Source organism: Symphalangus syndactylus, chromosome 24, assembly GCF_028878055.3.
Source record: "Symphalangus syndactylus isolate Jambi chromosome 24, NHGRI_mSymSyn1-v2.1_pri, whole genome shotgun sequence".
In the NCBI taxonomy this organism is placed as follows: domain Eukaryota; kingdom Metazoa; phylum Chordata; class Mammalia; order Primates; family Hylobatidae; genus Symphalangus; species Symphalangus syndactylus.
This window is the reverse complement of record NC_072446.2, coordinates 15,238,454-15,256,739: the sequence shown is the minus strand read 5'-3', so window position 1 is coordinate 15,256,739 and position 18,286 is coordinate 15,238,454. Positions and strand designations below refer to the sequence as shown.

Sequence of the window (18,286 nt, the reverse complement as noted above, 5' to 3'; positions counted from 1 at the left end):
GAGAAGGAGGAGCAATGTCCAGAGAGCACCTTGTCCAGAGTCAGACAGCCAATCTGTAATGGAGCCAGGATCCAAAGCCACATCTGTCTACACAGCCCAGGCCTTTAAGCATCAGTGCACATTCAGTGACCTGAGAGCAGCCCCTTCCTTCCTTGCTTTAACCTAAAGCAACACTTCTCCAACCGAACTGTGCATGTGAATCCCCTGGGGGTCTGTTAGAACATAGATTCCCACAGTCAGTCTGAGTGGGCTGAGATTCTGCACTTCTAAGTAGCTCCTGGGGGCTTGGAGGCTGTGGTATTCAGGCTGTATGTTGAGGATCGAGGCTCTAGATTTCTGAAGTTATAGGTGACAAATTGGGGCTTCAAATTAAAACTTCAATATCTGTGATTCCAGGTGTCTTTTTAAATTAACTCATTAATTCTCCCAACTACCTTATATGATTTTTATTATTATTGTCCCCATTTTACAGATGAGGAAATTGAGGCTCAAATACTTGAGGGAACCTGCCCAAAGCCACACCAATGGTGAGTGAATGGTAAAATCAGAATTCTGACACTGGCTATCTTGTTCCAGGACTTAAGTCCTTAAACATTGAGGTACACCAAAACACAGGGTTTGTCTTAGTCCTGTAGGGACCTCCCAGTACCCATAGAGACCTTGCACACAGTAGATGCCCTATCAGTGTTTGAGGAACATACCTCTGAGCCCCTCTTCAATTCCTCCTTTATTGCAGAAGTCATGCACTCAAAAGCCAACGGGCACCAACCAGGTAACATAAATACAGAGATGCAACATGAGGCTCAGGGAATATTTCTCTTCCTCTTAATTTAGTGGAAGGCAATCATGAGCACAGACACGGTGACAGGTGGCAGGAGACACTGGCCTGGATAAATAAGGAGGGTGCAGACTGGGGTGAACTGGAAACCACATGCCCATGGGTGATGCCATCCAGAAATTTGATTCCAACATCACCAGAAAGTTCTGATTTTCCAGAGAAGCTAGAAACTTGAGTTTGAATGTGACATCTCTCAATGTTAATCTGTTGGCAACTAATTCAACTCGTTTTGCTTATTAGACCAAAGAAGCAACTAATTCAACTTGTTTTGCTTATTAGACCAAAGAAGACACATCTGCCAGTCAGATTCGATGAATCTGGTTTGCCCCTGGCCTCATAAAGGGCTCTGCTGTGTCTGGAGGATGTGCCCAGCCTCCCCCAACCCATCACCCAAACCAAAGGACCACCAAGGATGGTGCATTTCCAGACAGCTCCATTGAATTCATGATTCAAGGGCCACTAAGCCAGTGGTTGAAAAGGCTGGAACTGTCTGCCCCTTTAGGCAAAATCTGACCCTAACCTTCCCCAGAGTCCCTTCCCAGCAAAACTCTGCTGTTTGGCCCTGGTGACTGATCTGATAAACTCCCCCTCTCCCCAGAAACATCAAAAACCAGAATTCCATCTGCAAAGGCAGGAGTGAGTGTTCACTGCTTCTGCTTTTCAGCATCTCCCTCCTCCCAGCTAGATCTGAGCCCTCTCTTATGGTTGAGGATGCCCCATCTGGTGATCCAGAGAGGCACAGTCTAGCCTGCTTTGCAGCCAGAGCCCTGACAGGTGACCAAGTTTCAGCCAGTCAGAGGCACCCACCCCAGAAGCTACCAGTGCAGACCCAGACTATTCTGCAGAGTGATCTGGGGCTGTGTCCCAACTACAGAGCCCCCAAGCCTGTTTCTCTGGCCTTCCCAGGGGTTCTCTGAGCCCCCAAGATCCTCTAGTGGTCTCCTTTTCTGCACCAGCCTGCCCAAGCTGGTTTCTGTTGCCTGCAGCCAGGAGCCCTGCTGGATACAGCACTGGGGAGCTGGAGAGGGCATGGCAATCATGTCAGTTAAAAGAATACAGCCCTTCTCTTTTGTTCAGCAGCTAAAACTTTTGGTCAAGGAGTTTTTCACACATGCTCAACACAGAAAACAGAAACAGAGCTTCTTCGGTTACATAGAACAGGGGAGGGACTAGGGTTACCACATTTAGCAAAAAAAAAAAAAAGGTGTCCAGTTCAATTTGAATTTCAGATAAACAATGAATGAATTTTAGTATGAGTATATCCCATTATATTGGAGTATATATATTATATATACTCATATTGAAATTTACTCGTTGTTTATCTGAAGTTCAAATCGGACTGGACACCCTGCCTGTTATCAGGTGATCCCAGCAGGGGCCCAGAACCCCCAGGCTTGGTTTCTTTTCACTACCATTTTCTCTGCTCCCAGGGTTCCACAGAAAACACTTTGGAGCTCACCTAATTTGAGACCCCTGCCTTTTCTCCTTCTTCTGCAAAGATTTCCTCTGTTTTCTTGTCTTTTTTTTTTTTTTTTTTTTTTTTTTTTGAGACAGAGTCTCCCTCTGTCACCCAGGCTGGAGTGCAGTGGCACAATCTCAGCTCACTGTAACCTCTGCCTCCCAGGTTCAAGCAATTCTCCCTCCTCAGCCCCCCGAGTAGCTGGGATTACAGGTGTGCACCACCATGCCTGGCTAATTTTTGTATTTTTAGTAGAGACAGGGTTACATCACGTTGGCCAGACTGGACTTAAACTCCTGGCCTCAAACAATCCATCCATCTTGGCCTCTCAAAGTGCGGGGATTACAGGCGTAAGCCACTGTGCCTGGCCAAGATTTCCTCTGTTTTCCTCAGTGGAAATGCCCCTACTTCACCGTCAGTCCCTATATTTCAGGTTGAACTATCCTCTTGTCTAAAATTCAGAGTGGGCACATGACCCAGCCTGGTCAACCAGAGATGCCCATGCGATGGGTTCAGTGACAGTCATGTGACCTAATCCAGGCCAATGAGATTCAACTTTTAGAACTTTTGCTGGAACTACCCATAAAGGGGTCTCTCCTCTCACTGGGGTTGCTAGGTCAGGGGCTGCTGCTGGCAGTCATCTTCCCTCCCTTTGGGAGAGCCTGCCCTGTGAGAGAAGCCACAGGACAGTAAAACAAGAGGAGGCAGGAGACTGACAGCATCAGTGAGCTCCTGGAGCCCACTATCCCTGAAGCCAGCCCCACCCAGGACTATTCAGTTGAAGCCATTGTGTACTGAGTTTCCAGTCAGTTACAACAAAAGTCCTGCAGACACATGGTTCAACTCCTTCATCTTGAAGATAGAGAAATTGACACCCAAAGAGAAACTGTTGGACCCAAAGTCTTAAAGTGAATCAGGGCAGAGCTAGGATTAGACTGGGCTCCTCGCTCCCAGAGTCCTGGGAACTCCTCACCACCCCACATTGTGCTTCTCTCCATCTCTGTTGTTTTCTTCCTTCTCTCGCCTCCTTCACTGTGTTTCTGCTCATTTAAAAAATTGTATTCTTTTACTTTGAGTTTTATCTTTATTCCCTCCCCATTGGTAAACCATTACTCTAAATATAACAGGTTAGTCACAACTCATGTGAAAAGATCGTATGGGAAGATTAACAGATTTGAGCTTATCTTACATATGATGCAACAACTAATAAGAGTTAGCATGAATGACACAGCTATCTGATGTCCAAGCTTTGCTGATTAGCTCTCGTCTTCTAATCGCCCTGAAATTGGATGCAGTATCTCCCATTTCACAGATGAAGATCTGGAGGCCCAGAGGTCAAAGGACTTGGCCAAGAAACATGGCTAACAAATGACAAAGCCAGCATTCAAACCTGGATGACCCAATTCTGATTCCCTATTTCACCCAGCCAGTTGCCCCTGTAAAGCCAGCATGAGATTTTTATTTCCATAGCTCACATGATAACAAACCACTGAGTTGAGTTGCCAGATTTGGCAAATAAAAAATATAGGATATCCAGTTAAATTTGAATTTTAGATAAACAATGACTAATTTTTTTAGAATAAATATGTCCCAAATTGCACGGGACATACTTACACTAACAATGAGCCTATATTTATCTGAAATGCAAACTTAACCTCTCACCGTGTATTCTGTCTGGCAATTCTACACTAAGGGGCTTTTATGCATAAAGCAAGAAGCATCAACCATGTCCTTGGTTCTGCAAAAAGCCTCGGGGCCTTTGCACTTGCTGTGCCATTTGCCTGGAAGGCTCATGCTGATATTCACCTCCTTCACCTCCTCCGGGTCTCTGCTCAAATGTTTCACCATTGAAGCTTCCCTTGCCCATCTATCAGAAGCAACCCGTGTTTTCTTTTTCTCTGAACACCACCTGAAATACAATAGTTACATATTTATTTGTTCATTGTCTCTCTCCTGCCGTGGAAATGTGGGCGTGTGTTTTGGTCTGATTTGTTCACTACCGTGAATAGAGCCCAGAACAGTGTCCCATACGTAGTTGATACTCAGTGAATATTCGCTGGATGAGTGAATGAACTCTCTGCGAGCACATCTTGGTTTCTGTCTGGAATACTGCCTGACTCAGGATTGTCACTCACCTGCTGAGTGGCAGTGGGCATGCCCCTGAGCTCCCCACTCCTTGAGCCGGACTCATCACACATCTCAGAGTCACTGGGAGATCAGGTGACAAAACAGCCTTGAGGGTCAGATGCAAACTTGCCGGAGCACGTGTGCAAGCATTCCAGTGTGCTTTTCTCTTCTCCTTCAAGCACTCATGCCCCAGACAACTGAGCCTGGGAACACAAACCCTAAAAAACAAATTTTTCCATTTTCGTCCAGTGTTCAGAACATATGCAAGCTCCTCCCACCCCTGGCATCACTGCAGACAGTGGCATCAAGCACTTCCAAGTCAGAGGAAAGGACAGCACACCCACAGACATCAGTACCAACGACGGCTAATAGTCTAGACGTCTGGTCCAGTTATCTGCATCACCTCCTTTCATCCTCACAACTCTTTTGAAATAGATATTTTTGTGCCCATTTTACAGATGAGGAAACTGAGGCTCAGATTAATCAGTTCCGCTGTCAGAAAGCAATGGAACCATGTTTTAATTCAGCTAGCCTGATAGCAGTCCCTGAGCCCATTTCCTCACCTGTAAAGTAGGTATAATTATAGTGCTGCCTGGCCAGTCACAGTGGCTCACGCCTATAATCCCAGCACTTTGGGAGGCCAAGGTGGGTGGATCACCTGAGGTCAGAAGTTCAAGACCACCCTGACCACCAGGGCGAAACCTGGTCTCTACTAAAAAAATACAAAATTAGCTGGGTGTGGTGGTGCATGCCCTGTAATCCCAGCTACTCGGGAGGCTGAGGCAGGAGAATCACTTGAACTCTGGAGGAGGAGGTTGCAGTGAGCTGAGATTGTGCCATTGCAGTCTAGCCTGGGCAACAAGAGCAAAACTCCATCTCAGATATAAATAAATACATACATAAATAAATATGCTGCCTTATTGGGATGTCGTGGGGATAAAATGAGACATTGTGTGTGAAGTATTTGCATGGGTCCAGGTAGGCTGCACACACAGGTGGCCACCACAGGCAACCTTGCCCTCCCCCCAGCCAGAAATAATCAGGATAGAGGATGTCATGTGAACACCATTATTCTAAGTTGCCCAGAGTGACTGATGACCTAGCTTGAGGCAAGACAACTATCCAGAGTTATCAGATTCACTTCCTTGGGTATTTGAAATAGGAAATCCAGAGAAAACGAGGTTACAGGAGTGAGGCCAGGTCAAGAGGTAGAAAGTGTGGCCATGATGGGTGGTGAGCAAGCTGGCCTTATAAAGGAGCTCAGGCCACTGGGGTCCAGTAGTGTAGGTTGTACACTGTGCACTCTGGGATCAACATTTCTATTCTTGCCTTTGAGAACGGTGACCTCCGGAGTTGTGCAGTACACACTCTCAGCAACTATACCCAGCAGCCCTGAAATTTTATTCATTCATTGATTCCTTCACATATATATTAATTTATTCCCACCATGTGACAGTCTCTTTCAGACCATGAGACGGCAGCAGTGGAAAGATATTCAAGACTTCTCACACAGCTATTTTAGTTAGGGGAGATGGACGAGAAGCAGGAGTGACTGACAAGTGCATGGAGAAAAAGAAAGCCCAGCGAGAGGCTGAGAGCAGAGGGTGGGAAGGCCTCTCTGAGGAGGGGAGGTCTCCAAAGCCAGGCCTAGGAGGAGTAGGGGGAGGGGACTGTGCGTAGAGGCAACAGTGGGTGCAAAGGCCCTGTGGTGACCCACAAAAGCATCTGGGATGCTTGGCTCCAGAAGCCCCTCCTAACTCCAGCTTTTCCTGGAGTCAATGGTTCCCTGTGCCCAGGTCCCCAGACACAGGTGTCTTTATGATCCCACCACATTCCTTGGCGTGGCTCGAGTCAGTGCCTAACTCTCACAGCCCAAAGAACTCTGACCCAACTTTCAGCCATGATCCCTGTCCCGGAACAGTGTCTCCAGACATGGGCATTGCTGGCCCCAGTCTGTTCTCCTCCTCCAAGGCTCAGTGTCCTTCCTCAGCCAGACTTCTGCCCCACCCATCTCTGCTCCCAACAAGCTCCCAGCGAACTGCCTGCATCTGCAAAGCCGGGAAACATGATGTTCCCAGACATCAAAGAGTTTGCAAAAGATTGTGGTCACCTTAGACCCAGACCATTTCCTGAGGCTGCTGTTTAGATACCAAGTCCAGGGTTTTTTCTTTAGGGCTCCAGTGAAGGGTATAAGCTACCCTACACCTCAAGCCACCACCACCTCCCTTCCCTGGACCCCACCGTAATGGCTCCTTACAACCCTCCACATCTCTGGCACTGGAGCCCTGATTTTGTTTTTGTGGGGTAATATTCTTTCATCCCCAAATGCCACGTAGGAATTTGCTGGCGGGGTGGGGTGGGAACCAGAGAAACAAAAGGATGATTTACAGGGGTTCAAAAGCCTCATTATAACCAGAAAATTCAATTTACAGACATTTGGTTCTTTTATTTCCATTTTTTTAAGGAGAGAAAAGAAATCAATCTAGTGTGGACATTTTGAGTCCCTTGCTTAGAGGTTCAAGGCATCTGTGACTTCAGAAAGCCTTCTTGGCATGAAGCAATAAACAGGCTGAGCAGATAAAACCACCCTGTGTTTAAAAAGCAGGCCTGTCTCTGAGGCAGAATTTTTATAGATAAAACAAAAGAACGTGACTCAAAAAAGTCGTGTTGTGAAAATGGCCCCATTTAGACACAAAATTCTTTACTCAGGAGCTAAGTTCTACAACAGCACAGGAAGGTTTCATCTAGATAACTCTCTATGTCTGGCTTCAAGGAGCCACTCCGAAGCCCCATTTTCCAGACAAGTTTCGTGTTGCAAATATCACCTCCACCTCTTCAATGTTTCACTGCATGGAAGACCCTCTCTCTTTCTCCGGTTCACCAAAATGTTTGCACATGTTGTGAGGGAAAATGACTTTCTGTCAAGTAAGTTTAAGAAACCATGGGCTCCAGAAAGGGAAACATGTTTCTTCACTGCGGGACTTCTCTCTCTCTCTCTATAATTTTTTTTTTTTTTTTTTTGAGACAGAGTCTCGCTCTGTCACCAGGCTGGAGTGTAATGGCGCGATCTCTGCTCACTGCCACCTCCACCTCTGAGTTCAAGCAAATCTCCTGCCTCAGCCTCCTAAGTAGCTGGGATTACAGGCACGCGCCACTATGCCCAGCTAATTTTTGTATTTTTAGTAGAGATGGGTTTTCACCATGTTGGCCAGGATGGTCTTGATCTCTTGACCTTGTGATCCACCCGCCTCAGCCTCCCAAAGTGCTGGAATTACATTCTCAGTCTTTAATTAGGGAGGAGAGGGTAGAGTGTTTCACAAGCTGTTATATTAAGTCAGAGATCTATCATGTGCAAGTGTCAGAAACCCAACTCAAAACGGCTCAATGCCCAACTCAGAGTGGTGTCCCTAATGGGGAAGTCCTATCAACGCTGTGCCCAGGGGCTCATGGAGTAATCTCTGTCTCTGGGGCTCCATTTCTGTCTGTCTCCGTCTTTCAATTCGGCATATATCTGAATGCTGTCTTCATTATTTCCTACCACAAAGAGGTTTCCTCTGCATTGCCATATGTCAAGGCCAGCAAGTGACCCTGGGAAGAGAGAGAGAGCCTCTTGCTCCCAGGTCTTGGCTCACCTTGCACACCGGTAATGGCAAATGGGGAAGGGAGCACCTGGATTTCCCAGCCTCGCCTGCTCACCTCTGAGTCAGGGTGGAGGTCAGGGCACTGGGTCAGCCCCACCAGGGACCCATATCGTAGGGCAGGCACCATTTCCCCAAAGCAGGGGGACGCTGTCACCTGAATCCAGGAAGGGACACTGGGTCAGTAAAAAGGAAACCAAATTTGCCTGGGCATGGTGGCTCACGCCTATAATCCCAGCACTTTGGGAGGCAGAGGTGGGCAGATCATCTGAGGTCAGGAGTTCAAGACCAGCCTGGCCAACATGGCGAAACCTCATCTCTACTAAAAATACAAAAATTAGCTGGGCATGGTGGCGGGCCCCTGTAATTCCAGCTACTCAGGAGGCTGAAGCAGGAGAATCACTTGAACCCTGGAGGCAGTGGTTGCAGTGAGCCGAGATGGCGCCATTGCACTCCAGCCTGGGTGACAAGAGCAAAATGCAATCTCAAAAAAAGGAAAGAATGAAAGAATGAAAGAAAGGGGAAGAGAAGAGAGAAAAGAAAGGAAAAGAAAAAAGAAAAGAAAAGAAAATTTGATCGAAAACCCCCCTTGATGGCCGAGCACCCAGCTGAACTGGAGTTCTGTAGACAGAGGCCCTGGGGAGCAGACGCTTACCCCGGACAACAACCTCTCCAGCTCTGAATTTCTGCGCTGGCATGGGTTTGCAGGTCATTAGCACTGGGTGCCACGTGCCCGTTGGTTTGTGAGCTCCCGGAGGACATGCCGCATACGCTGTTTTGTACTTTCTGTGTCTAACACGGGACTCTGCATACAGTCAGTGCTCAATGAACACTTGATCGATAGAGGAGTTCACAGAGCCCCTGCCCTTTTTCAGCTGCGGCCCTAAGTCAGTCCAGTGTGGTTCCTGACTTCTCATCCACCTCCGTCATGAGACCATCTGCTGCAGGCTCCTGCCTCCTGGTTCAACACCTGGCAGGTAGCGGGGACTCAAGACACAGCTGCTCAATCAGGAAGCGGCCGTCGCTTGCTGCTGGGTTTTGCTTGTGTTGGTTTTTATGCCCGTCTTTGTTCCTACTTTGAATTTTAAACTCCTTTTGTCTGTTTTTTGAATAGATTCTTCTAGGGGTTCATTCTATCCTCTTGCATTAATTATTTAGTGAGTATTACCATGTGCCAGACATTGTTCTGAGCGTGGTGCATACAGCAGTGAAAAACACGGACCAAACTTTTCCGCACAGGGGACTTTTTACCCTAATACGGCTGTTAGACAGGGCCCAGTAACACAGGGCAGGGGTGCAGAGAGGGACAAGGATGCCGCTTTAGCTATAGTGATCAGGAAAAGCCCCGGATCTGAGCAGAGACCCCTGAGGACAGAGGGAAGGCAGCTGCTCACATCACTGGGGAGAAGCATTCCTTTTTTTTTTTTTTTTTTTTTTTTTTTTTTAGAGATGGAGTCTCTCTCTGTTGCCCAGGCTGGAGTGCAATGGTGCGATCTCGGCTCACTGCCACCTCCACCTCCTGGGTTCAAGCGATTCTCCTGCCTCAGCCTCCCAAGTAGCTGGGACTACAGGCACCTGCCACCATGCCTGGCTAATTTTTGTCCTTTTAATAGAGATGGGGTTTCAGCACCACCAGGAGCAGGACCTCAGCCCACCCAGGACTCCTGAATCAGAATCTGCCATTCACTCACCATGCGACCCTGGACAATTTGCCAAACCTTTCCAGGTCTCTGTTTTCTCATCTGTAAAATGGGCAGAATTATTTCTCTCATCTATCTCCCTCAGATTGCTGGGAAGAACCAATGAGATAATCCATGGAAAGTGCCCAACACAAAATCAACTTAAGAAATGACAACTGGCTGGGCACGGTGGCTCACGCCTGTAATCCCAGCACTTGGGAGGCCAAGGTGGGCGGATCACTTAAAGTCAGGAGTTCAAGACCAGCCTGGTCAACATGGTGAAACCCTGTCTCTACTAAAAATACAAAAAGTAGTCAGGTGTGGTGGCAGGCGCCTTTAATCCCAGCTACTCGGGAAGCTGAGGCAGGAGAATTGCTTGAATCCAGGAGGCAGAGGTTGCAATGAGCTGAGATCACCCCCACTGCACTCCAGCCTGGGCAACAGAGTGAGACTCTGTCTTGAAAAAAAAAAAAAGGAAAAGAAAAATGACTAGCAGCCAGTACCACTCTTCATGTTGGCCTCGCAGTGCACATTTCCTCAGGAGGGCACTTCTGAATTCCTCAAGGGAGAAAGAAAAACAGACTCCAGGAATATCCTGGTTGTTGGGCACAGGGAAAGCAACATTGCTGACGTCCATCTGATATAAAATTCTCAGAAATGCTGTGATACACCTGTTGGCCTGTAGCTTTCTGGATGGTTCTTGTTTGCACTTGGGGGTGGTCCTCAGGGCCTTGCAGGGACGTTTTTCCTGGAGTTGAGAATCCAGAACAGCAAAACTGCCTCCTGCGACTCCTCTGTTTCGACAAATTCATGACCCGAATGAAAGTGGTTCTGAGCCGCACTAGGCCCTGCACACAGACACTAACTGGCAGCTTTGAAAATGACCATTCCGGAAATCTGTGTGAGGATTCCAGAGGTCAAACTAAATAAGCTGCTGAAACTAGTCATCTCTCGAAATTTCATCTTTGGCAATACAGGAAAAAAAAAATTTCAAAAACTTTTTGTTTTGTTTTGTTTTGAGACACAGTCTCCCTAAGTCACCGAGGCTGGAGTATAGTGGCATGATCTCGGCTCACTGCAACCTCTGCCTCCCGAGTTCAAGCGATTCTCCTGCCTCAGCCTTCCAAGTAGCCGGGATTACAAGCTCCCACCACCACACCCAGCTAATTTTTTTGTATTTTTAGTAGAGATGAGGTTTTGCCATATTGGCCAAGCTGGTTTCGAATTCCTGACCTCAGGTGATCCACCGGCCTTGGTTTCCCCAAGTGCTGAGATTACAGGTGTGAGCCACCACAGCCAGCCTAAAAATAACTTTTTAAAAACAAATAGAAATTTTAAACTAACTTCTTTTAGGCAGTCCATTCCGTGGAATTGGTGGCACTGACCTCATCTGATGTCCCAAAAAGCTGGCCACAAAAGTTTCCATCCCCCATGACAGACAAACAGTTCCACTCTGGGGCAATTCTCCCTATGTCCAGATCACAAATGCCCCTGCCTGTTTGGTGCATCTCAGCAGCAGAAAATCACCAACCACAAAGCTTTCAGGGCCAGCATTTAAAATCAACCCAAAGACACTCCCCTTCCACATGCTTTGGGCTCCATGCGGTCTTTCATAGCACAGCTCCACGCTCTTCCTCACAGACAAGACTGGCATTCAAACCAGGAATTCTTTTGAGGGGCTCTGTGTGCAGGAGGAATACAATCACCTCAAGCTCGTGTAAGAAGAAGAGAGCTCCAGTTACCGGGGCTTCCGAAGGCTTTTAATAGAAAACATTTGTGCCAAATAAAAAGCTTCTCCTTGTGTTTTGCTTTAGCTGTAAATTATCTGCTCCAAGGATCCATCCAGAAATCCCTACTGAGGGCGAACTCTACAGCATGGTTGAGTCCAGATTTGTTGCTCGGTCCAGATAGATTTTCAGCTGCTGCCTCCAAACTGCAGCCAGGGGGACAATAAGAACAGAACCTCTTTTGTTCTGATGAAACTGTTTTTAATGGTCCCTTCTAGGCCGGGCCCTAGTGGAAGTCTCAACAAGGCTGCTCATTGAAACGCCCTTGAAAGAGCCAAGTGGGGAGCGCGAGGGACCCTGGGGAGGGGCCGGCGGCCCTTTGCTCAGCCCTGGTGGTCCTGCTGAAAAGGAGAGCTGGGCTGTTTTATTTGTTGTCTGAGATGGAAAAGGGGGAGGGGGTCGCCGAGACGAGGACCGTCCCGCAAATTTCTATAATTACTGCCTGCAGAGTGTTAGGGACACACACACAGTAACATCAAACGTCATCCTGGAGAGATAGGGGTTCCCAAAAGCTGAACACCCAGAAGCTGGTAGAGCAAATCCACTAAATGGAACAACATGTGTTCCTCAGCCCAAGAACTCCAACTGCATTAAGGGAGGCACGTTTCTGACCACTTTACTTTTCATCTTGAGGCCTCAGGGGGCCGTTTGGTTCATGCAGAATCCAGGATACAGAAGGGAAGAAACAGATGGAAAGATACCAACCACTGCCAGGGCACAAGTAGCTGCCTGCTCCACACCCCTTTTAAGCCCCAACGTCTGCAGGTGTCAGTCCTCTGAGGGTCCCCCAGTGGCACCTGAAGGATGCTGTCCATGTAGGAACAGGGACAAAAGAAACAAGGAAACAAGCCGGGCATGGTGGCTCACGCCTGTAATCCCAACACTTTGGGAGGCCGAGGTGGGAGGATAGCTTGATCCCAGGAGTTCGAGGTCAGCCTGGGCAATGTAGTGAAACCTCATCTCTCTACAAAACAAATAAGAAAAAAAAATAGCTGGGCATGGAGGCACACGTTTGTAGTCCCAGCTACTCAGGCTGAGGTGGGAGGATCCCTTGAGCCCAGGAGTTTGAGGCTGCAGTGAGCTATGATCACACCACTACATTCCAGCCTGGGCAACAGAGCGAGACCCCATCTCTAAAAAATGAAAAGCTGTGATTTATCCCTCAGAGGGATTTTCCCCACTTTTGAGTGAGATTTTAAGTTTGCCTCTGAAGAACATGCTCTGGTTCCCCACAAAAGCAATCAGTGGTTCTCAGCAGGGGGCAATTGTGCCCCCACAGAGAACATGGAGCAATGTCTAGGGACATTTTTGCTGTCACAACTGGGGAAAAGGGGTGCTACTGGCATTTAGTGGGTGAAGGTCAAGGATGTTGCTTAACACCCTCTGATGCACAGGATGGGCCCCCCAACAGTGGAGGATCCGGCCCAGAAGAGAATAGTGCTGAGGTCGAGAAACCCTGGGCTAGGTGGAGGTGACTCAGACCCCATTAAAGCACCCACCGCCGCTGAGATGGGAAGGACCCTCATTTGTTTGAGGTTCAGGAAGGATCAAATTGCTGTCTGACTGGTGGAGGCACAATGTCTCCTTTCCAAGTGCATTAGAACAAGGGCGACTGGGGCTCTTTAAAGAAACGGGTTTTAGGGTTAGTCTTTATTTGGCACTAAATCATCCTAAATTGTGTGGGGGAAATGGAATACTATTCAAGTTGTATTACTAATCAATCTTTGAGTAGAATAAATCACACCGAATGATATTCTATTAAATCTGAAAGTAATTTAAAAAAATGCACAATTCTGGACTTTCATCAAATTTTGCTCAGCTCAAACCTTCTACCCTGCCCCCAAACACACCTGCTTCCATCATCAAAGACTGTCTGGAGGTAGAACATGCTTAGTATTTGACATATTGATTTGTTAATCACATCTCTTTGTCTCTAAGAAGTGATGAGAAGGGGCTGATATCAGAAAACTTTGAGCAGAGAGGGAAGGGGTGAAGTTTGGGATCTGAGCCCCAAGGTTTGAGTCCCAGCTCTGCCAGCGGTGTGACCTTGGGCAACCTGCCCCCACCACCCCAAAACTTGGATTTTCTCATCTGTAAAGAGGGAGTAAAAATAGTTTCCTCCTCCTAGGCTTTTGTTGTTTTGGGGGTTGTTTTTCTTGATGTTGTTTTGAGACAGGGTCTTGTTCTGTTACCCAGGCTGGAGTGCAGTGGTGCAATCACGGTTCGCTGCAGCTTTGACCTCCTGGGCTCAAGCAATACTCGTGCCTCAGCCCCACAAGTAGCTGCGACTACAGGTGTGTGCCATCATGTGCAGCTATTTTTTTTTTTTTTTTGTAGAGATGGGGTTTCACCATGTTGCCCAGGCTGGTTTTGAGCTCCTGGACTCAAGTGATCCACCTGCCTCAGCCTCCCAAAGTGCTGGGATTACAAGTGTGAGCCACCGCACCCAGCCTCCCAGGTTCTTATAAAGATTGACATAAGATAATGGATATAAACTTCTCAGCATACTCCCTGGCCTCTGGGAAGCATCAGAAGGTGTTGGCTTTTTTTTTTTTTTTTTTTTTTCTTGAGACAGAGTTTCCCTCTGTGGCCCAGGCTGGAGTGCAATGGTGCGGTCTTGGCTCATTGCAACCTCCGCTTCCCGGGTTCAAGCGATTCTCCTGCCTCACCCTCCCTAGCAGCTGGGACTACAGGTGCATGCTGCCGCACCTGGCTAATTTTTATATTTTTAATAGAGACAGTGTTTCACTATGTTGGCCAGGCTGGTCTCGAACTCCTGACCTTGTGATCCACCCGCCTTGGCTTCCCAAGGTGCTGGGATTATAGGCGTGAGCCAGTGTGCCCAGCCAGCTATCTTTATAGTCCAACTTTGCCCCTCTGCAGGCTCCAGGAAGCCTGGAGTGATGGGATCCATCTCCTTGCTGCATGTTGGGGCACCCCGCTTCTTTGCACCTACATAATTATATGGGTCCCAATGACTTTTGTGGCTTGGAGTCTGCCTTCCCCTGGAGAATAGAAGCTCTGGAAGGGCAGAACAGGGCTGTCTCAGCACCTGGCACAAAATAAATGCTTGTGTAATGAATGGTGAAGGGAATATTTGCCCCATGTGAAGAGCCTGGTTTCCAGTCCTTGCTCTACAACTTACTAGCTGTGGACTTGGGGTAACAAAAATAATAGCCTTCTTTTTTCCCATGCATCTAAGTCATCAGCAGGTCCTGCTGCTTCTACTTTCAAGGTAGAGTCTGACCCTACCCACTTCTCCTGCCCTGGGTCCAGGCTACATCTGCCTGGACTGTGGCCCCAGAAGTCCATGCCACAGCCCACAATTGCCCCCCAAAACTTGCTGCCCGCCATTATCACTTTGCCCTGTTCCAGATGTTCCAGATACCCTGCCTCTTCCTTCTATATCACTACCCAGACCACCCTAGCAAAATCTCTCCCCCTGGGGACAACCACTCTCTGTAATATGTTTTGTTTATCTGCCACATGTTCTCTTTCGCCATGGAAGAGTCTCTTTCATCCTTATCACTGCATTTCTAATGCCTAGAACAGTGCATGGTCCATTAAAAGAAAACTCCATAAATATTTCCTGAACAAATGAATGTATCGATTTAATTAGCTGGTGGTTGACTAATTAATAGTGAAGGGCCCAGTCTCTGAAGCCAGACTACCTGGGTTCAAATCCTAGCTGCTTCACATTCTAGTAGAACGTCCTTAGGCATGAGATTTGGGCTGTTTGAGCCTCAGCTGCCTCATCTACAATATGGCAAAACAGCCACATCCATTTTGGGGGTTGCTACAAGGATTAAGCAGGTCCACACTACGTACCAACTTAGCCCAACGCTGGCATCTCAGAGATACTCGGTGACTGCGTGAGGAACGCGCTACTGCCTCGTAGTAGGACGACATTTGCCCATTTGGAAAGCACTCCTACACTGTTTCCTTTTAAGCAATTCAGGTGGGACCTTATGGAATTGCTGATATCTGACTGTTTTAACCTACAAAAATGGCAGCTTCATTGGGGTTAAAAGATGTTTCCCCAGACCACATGGCTGGGAAGCGCATGAGCCACTCTTGAATCGGAACTCCTGCTCAGTGTGTTAACAGGGCCCCTTGGAGCCTTTAGAAGCTGGCGTCTGACGCCAAGAGAACTCCAGGTTCACTTTGTTCCTCCCTGGTGGCAGGGAGGAGGCAGCTGCCTAAAGAGTGGTGCCAGGAGGGATGATGGCCACAGGGGCGGGCAAAGGCAGGGACTGCAGTGCGGCTGAGCAGGAGATGGAGTCTTGCGTGATAGGAAGAGATGCCCCCACCTAGCCTCTGAGCCCATTCCCTGAGCACATCACACAGCTCCCTTTCCTCTCTTCCTTTCCCCATTCCTTCCTTCCCTCCTTCCCTTTTTCCTTCTTTTTCTTCCTTCCTCCCTTTTGTTTTGCCCTTCTTAGCCTTTCTTTCTTCATTTTTTAATTAAACAATGACTGGATTCCTTTCTAGCAGTTTCACAAGGGGTGAAGTCACTTAGCAACCTTAATTATTTCCAACTTAATAACGTCCTGGGGTGGGGGACAGGTCGAGCCCCCAGTGGCCGGAATGCCTTGCTGGGTAAGCCGCTCAGAGGCGGGCTCTGGAGCAAATGAAGCGTCTGACCAAATACTTCTCATATTTTCCCTCTCCCTGGTAAGGGCTTTTGTTTGGAGTGAACCTTTTTTTTTTTTTCTCCCCCTGATAAACATGAATGACTACAGTTGACTGCAATTTTTTTCAGCTGGCTGTAGCTTCAAAGATTTGAGGGGTTTGAATTCCAGGCTTTAAATCACATGTTTTTCCCTTTTTGCTCTCAGACACACCTATAGTAGATAATAGAAATATGAATTTCATCTTCAACTAAAAGGAAAATAGGGAGATCTGTTGTTGGGAGTAGAGGAGTTATCAGCGGTCAGACTGGTGTGAACAGTGTGCAGTGGTGGAAACCCCATAGATCATCACCACCCACTGAGTAATGACAGGGAGGCCAGCACGGTCCTACCAGATTATCTCAGCCCTGACGGTGGGCAGGTACTGGGCATAGCCCCTCATAGACACCGTGCCTCGGACCACCCTAGAAGGTAGGTGCCAAGATTACCACTGAAAAAGCTGCGGCACAGAGAGGTTAAGCAGCGTCTCCTGGGTCACACAGCTCCATCATGAAGCTGAACCCAAATGCATTTTTTCCTCCAAAGCCTGCCTGCCTCCCCCAAGACCTCTCCCTCCTCACCAAAGGAGTAACATTCATGAGCAAGCAGCCATAAATCAAAACAAATAAAACATCTACTTTGAAGTGCTGCCGTGGCGCTTCGATGAGATAAAGGGCACGGAAGATTCTGGTTCGTGATTCCTGAAGAAACACTCACCCATTTCCTGCCTCTCCCAACTGGCAAGACACATTTGTAAATACCGAAGGCAAAGATTCAAACAGATTAGGGTTCAAATTGGGCACAAGTCACTTACTGGCCATGTGATCTGGGACGGGCCACTTAACTGTTTCTAAGCCTCAATTTTCCTCATCTGGAAAATAGGGCTCATGGCAGCACCTACCTCGTGGGGCTGTGGAGAGAATTAAGGGAGAAATAACAGTGAGTACTTGATAAATGTCATCTATATTTTTAAAACAAAACAAAACAGTAATAAGCTGGCAGAACTACAGAGGATGGCGGAGACTGCAGGGCGCTTGCCAGATGGCGTCTTTGCTGAAAGAGGAATTTTCTGATGCAGCCTGAAGACAGCCCCAAGTGACTTTCCTCAGCATTTGCTCTGTGCCGGGCAATGCGCTACGTTCCTTCCAGGAACTGGCCCAAGAACATTGCCACTGTGCTCTCATTTAACCCCTGAGACAGCCCTAGGAACAAAGTCTTGGTGTGAGCTCCGTTTTACAGACTGGAAACTGAAGCTTGGAGAGAAGTCACTTCTTCAAGGTCACACACGAGGGCGGGGCAGTAAGGATGTAAACCGAGGCCAGTCCAAAGCACCCCTCCCCACCTCCCGACCCAGCTGTCCATGACTCCAGGGTAGCCACTTCCTGCCATGTTATATTCATTAAAACTTTAGAATCCACCTACTGTGCGTCAGCCCCTGAGTGATCTAACACTATCATCGGACGGCACAGGGGTGACGTGCCGAGCTGACACCTTTGCTGTTTAAAAGGGAAAGAAGAGCAAATGACCTAATACATAGCAGACTTTGGGAAACCCACTGGGACTCCTTTATAGCTGCTCCCTTAGCAAAATGGTTTGCAGCAGCACTGTCATAGGAGAACACGGGTCTGGGTTCTTAAAAAAAACCCACATCCCACAAAGCAGCGGGGCATCCTCTGCATGGGGTGGGGGGCACTCCCCACCCCCCACCCCATGCAGAGTAGAAGCAAATCCTGAATTCTTGCAGTTCCCCAAAAACACTTGTCTGGTCAGATGTTCCAACCTCCTCAAGGGTGGCTGGAGACCGGGCGATTCTTTGTCATGTTAATGAATCATTTTAATAGAGTGTTTTAACAAAAACATTCATCACCTTTTGTGCAACAAGGATTTTCTTTTTTGTTCTACTTAAATGGTTAAGTAGGTAATAAACACCTATCAGCTGCACCCCCACAGCCTGGTAATCCCTCCAAACCCTAAATCATAGGAGGATTATTATTGTCCTGATAAATTAACACTCGGAGAAAGCCCACAGGAAAGAAAAGCTGGGTTTTCTTTGAGCCGAGTTCATCAGGTGACAAGCTAACTGCCCTC

The 18,286-nt window shown here is 47.8% G+C and overlaps 1 long non-coding RNA gene across 1 annotated transcript; it reads right to left on the bottom strand.

The window, feature by feature from the left end:
* Positions 1 to 3,282: 3,282 nt before the first annotated feature.
* LOC129474505 (uncharacterized) lies at positions 3,283 to 17,609 on the bottom strand. The gene is made up of 3 exons (XR_008654555.2): positions 17,013 to 17,609; positions 4,433 to 4,642; positions 3,283 to 4,206 (listed from the first exon to the last, which is right to left on the bottom strand). It is a non-coding gene; the product is annotated as an uncharacterized lncRNA (long non-coding RNA).
* Between the last annotated feature and the right edge of the window lie 677 nt (positions 17,610 to 18,286).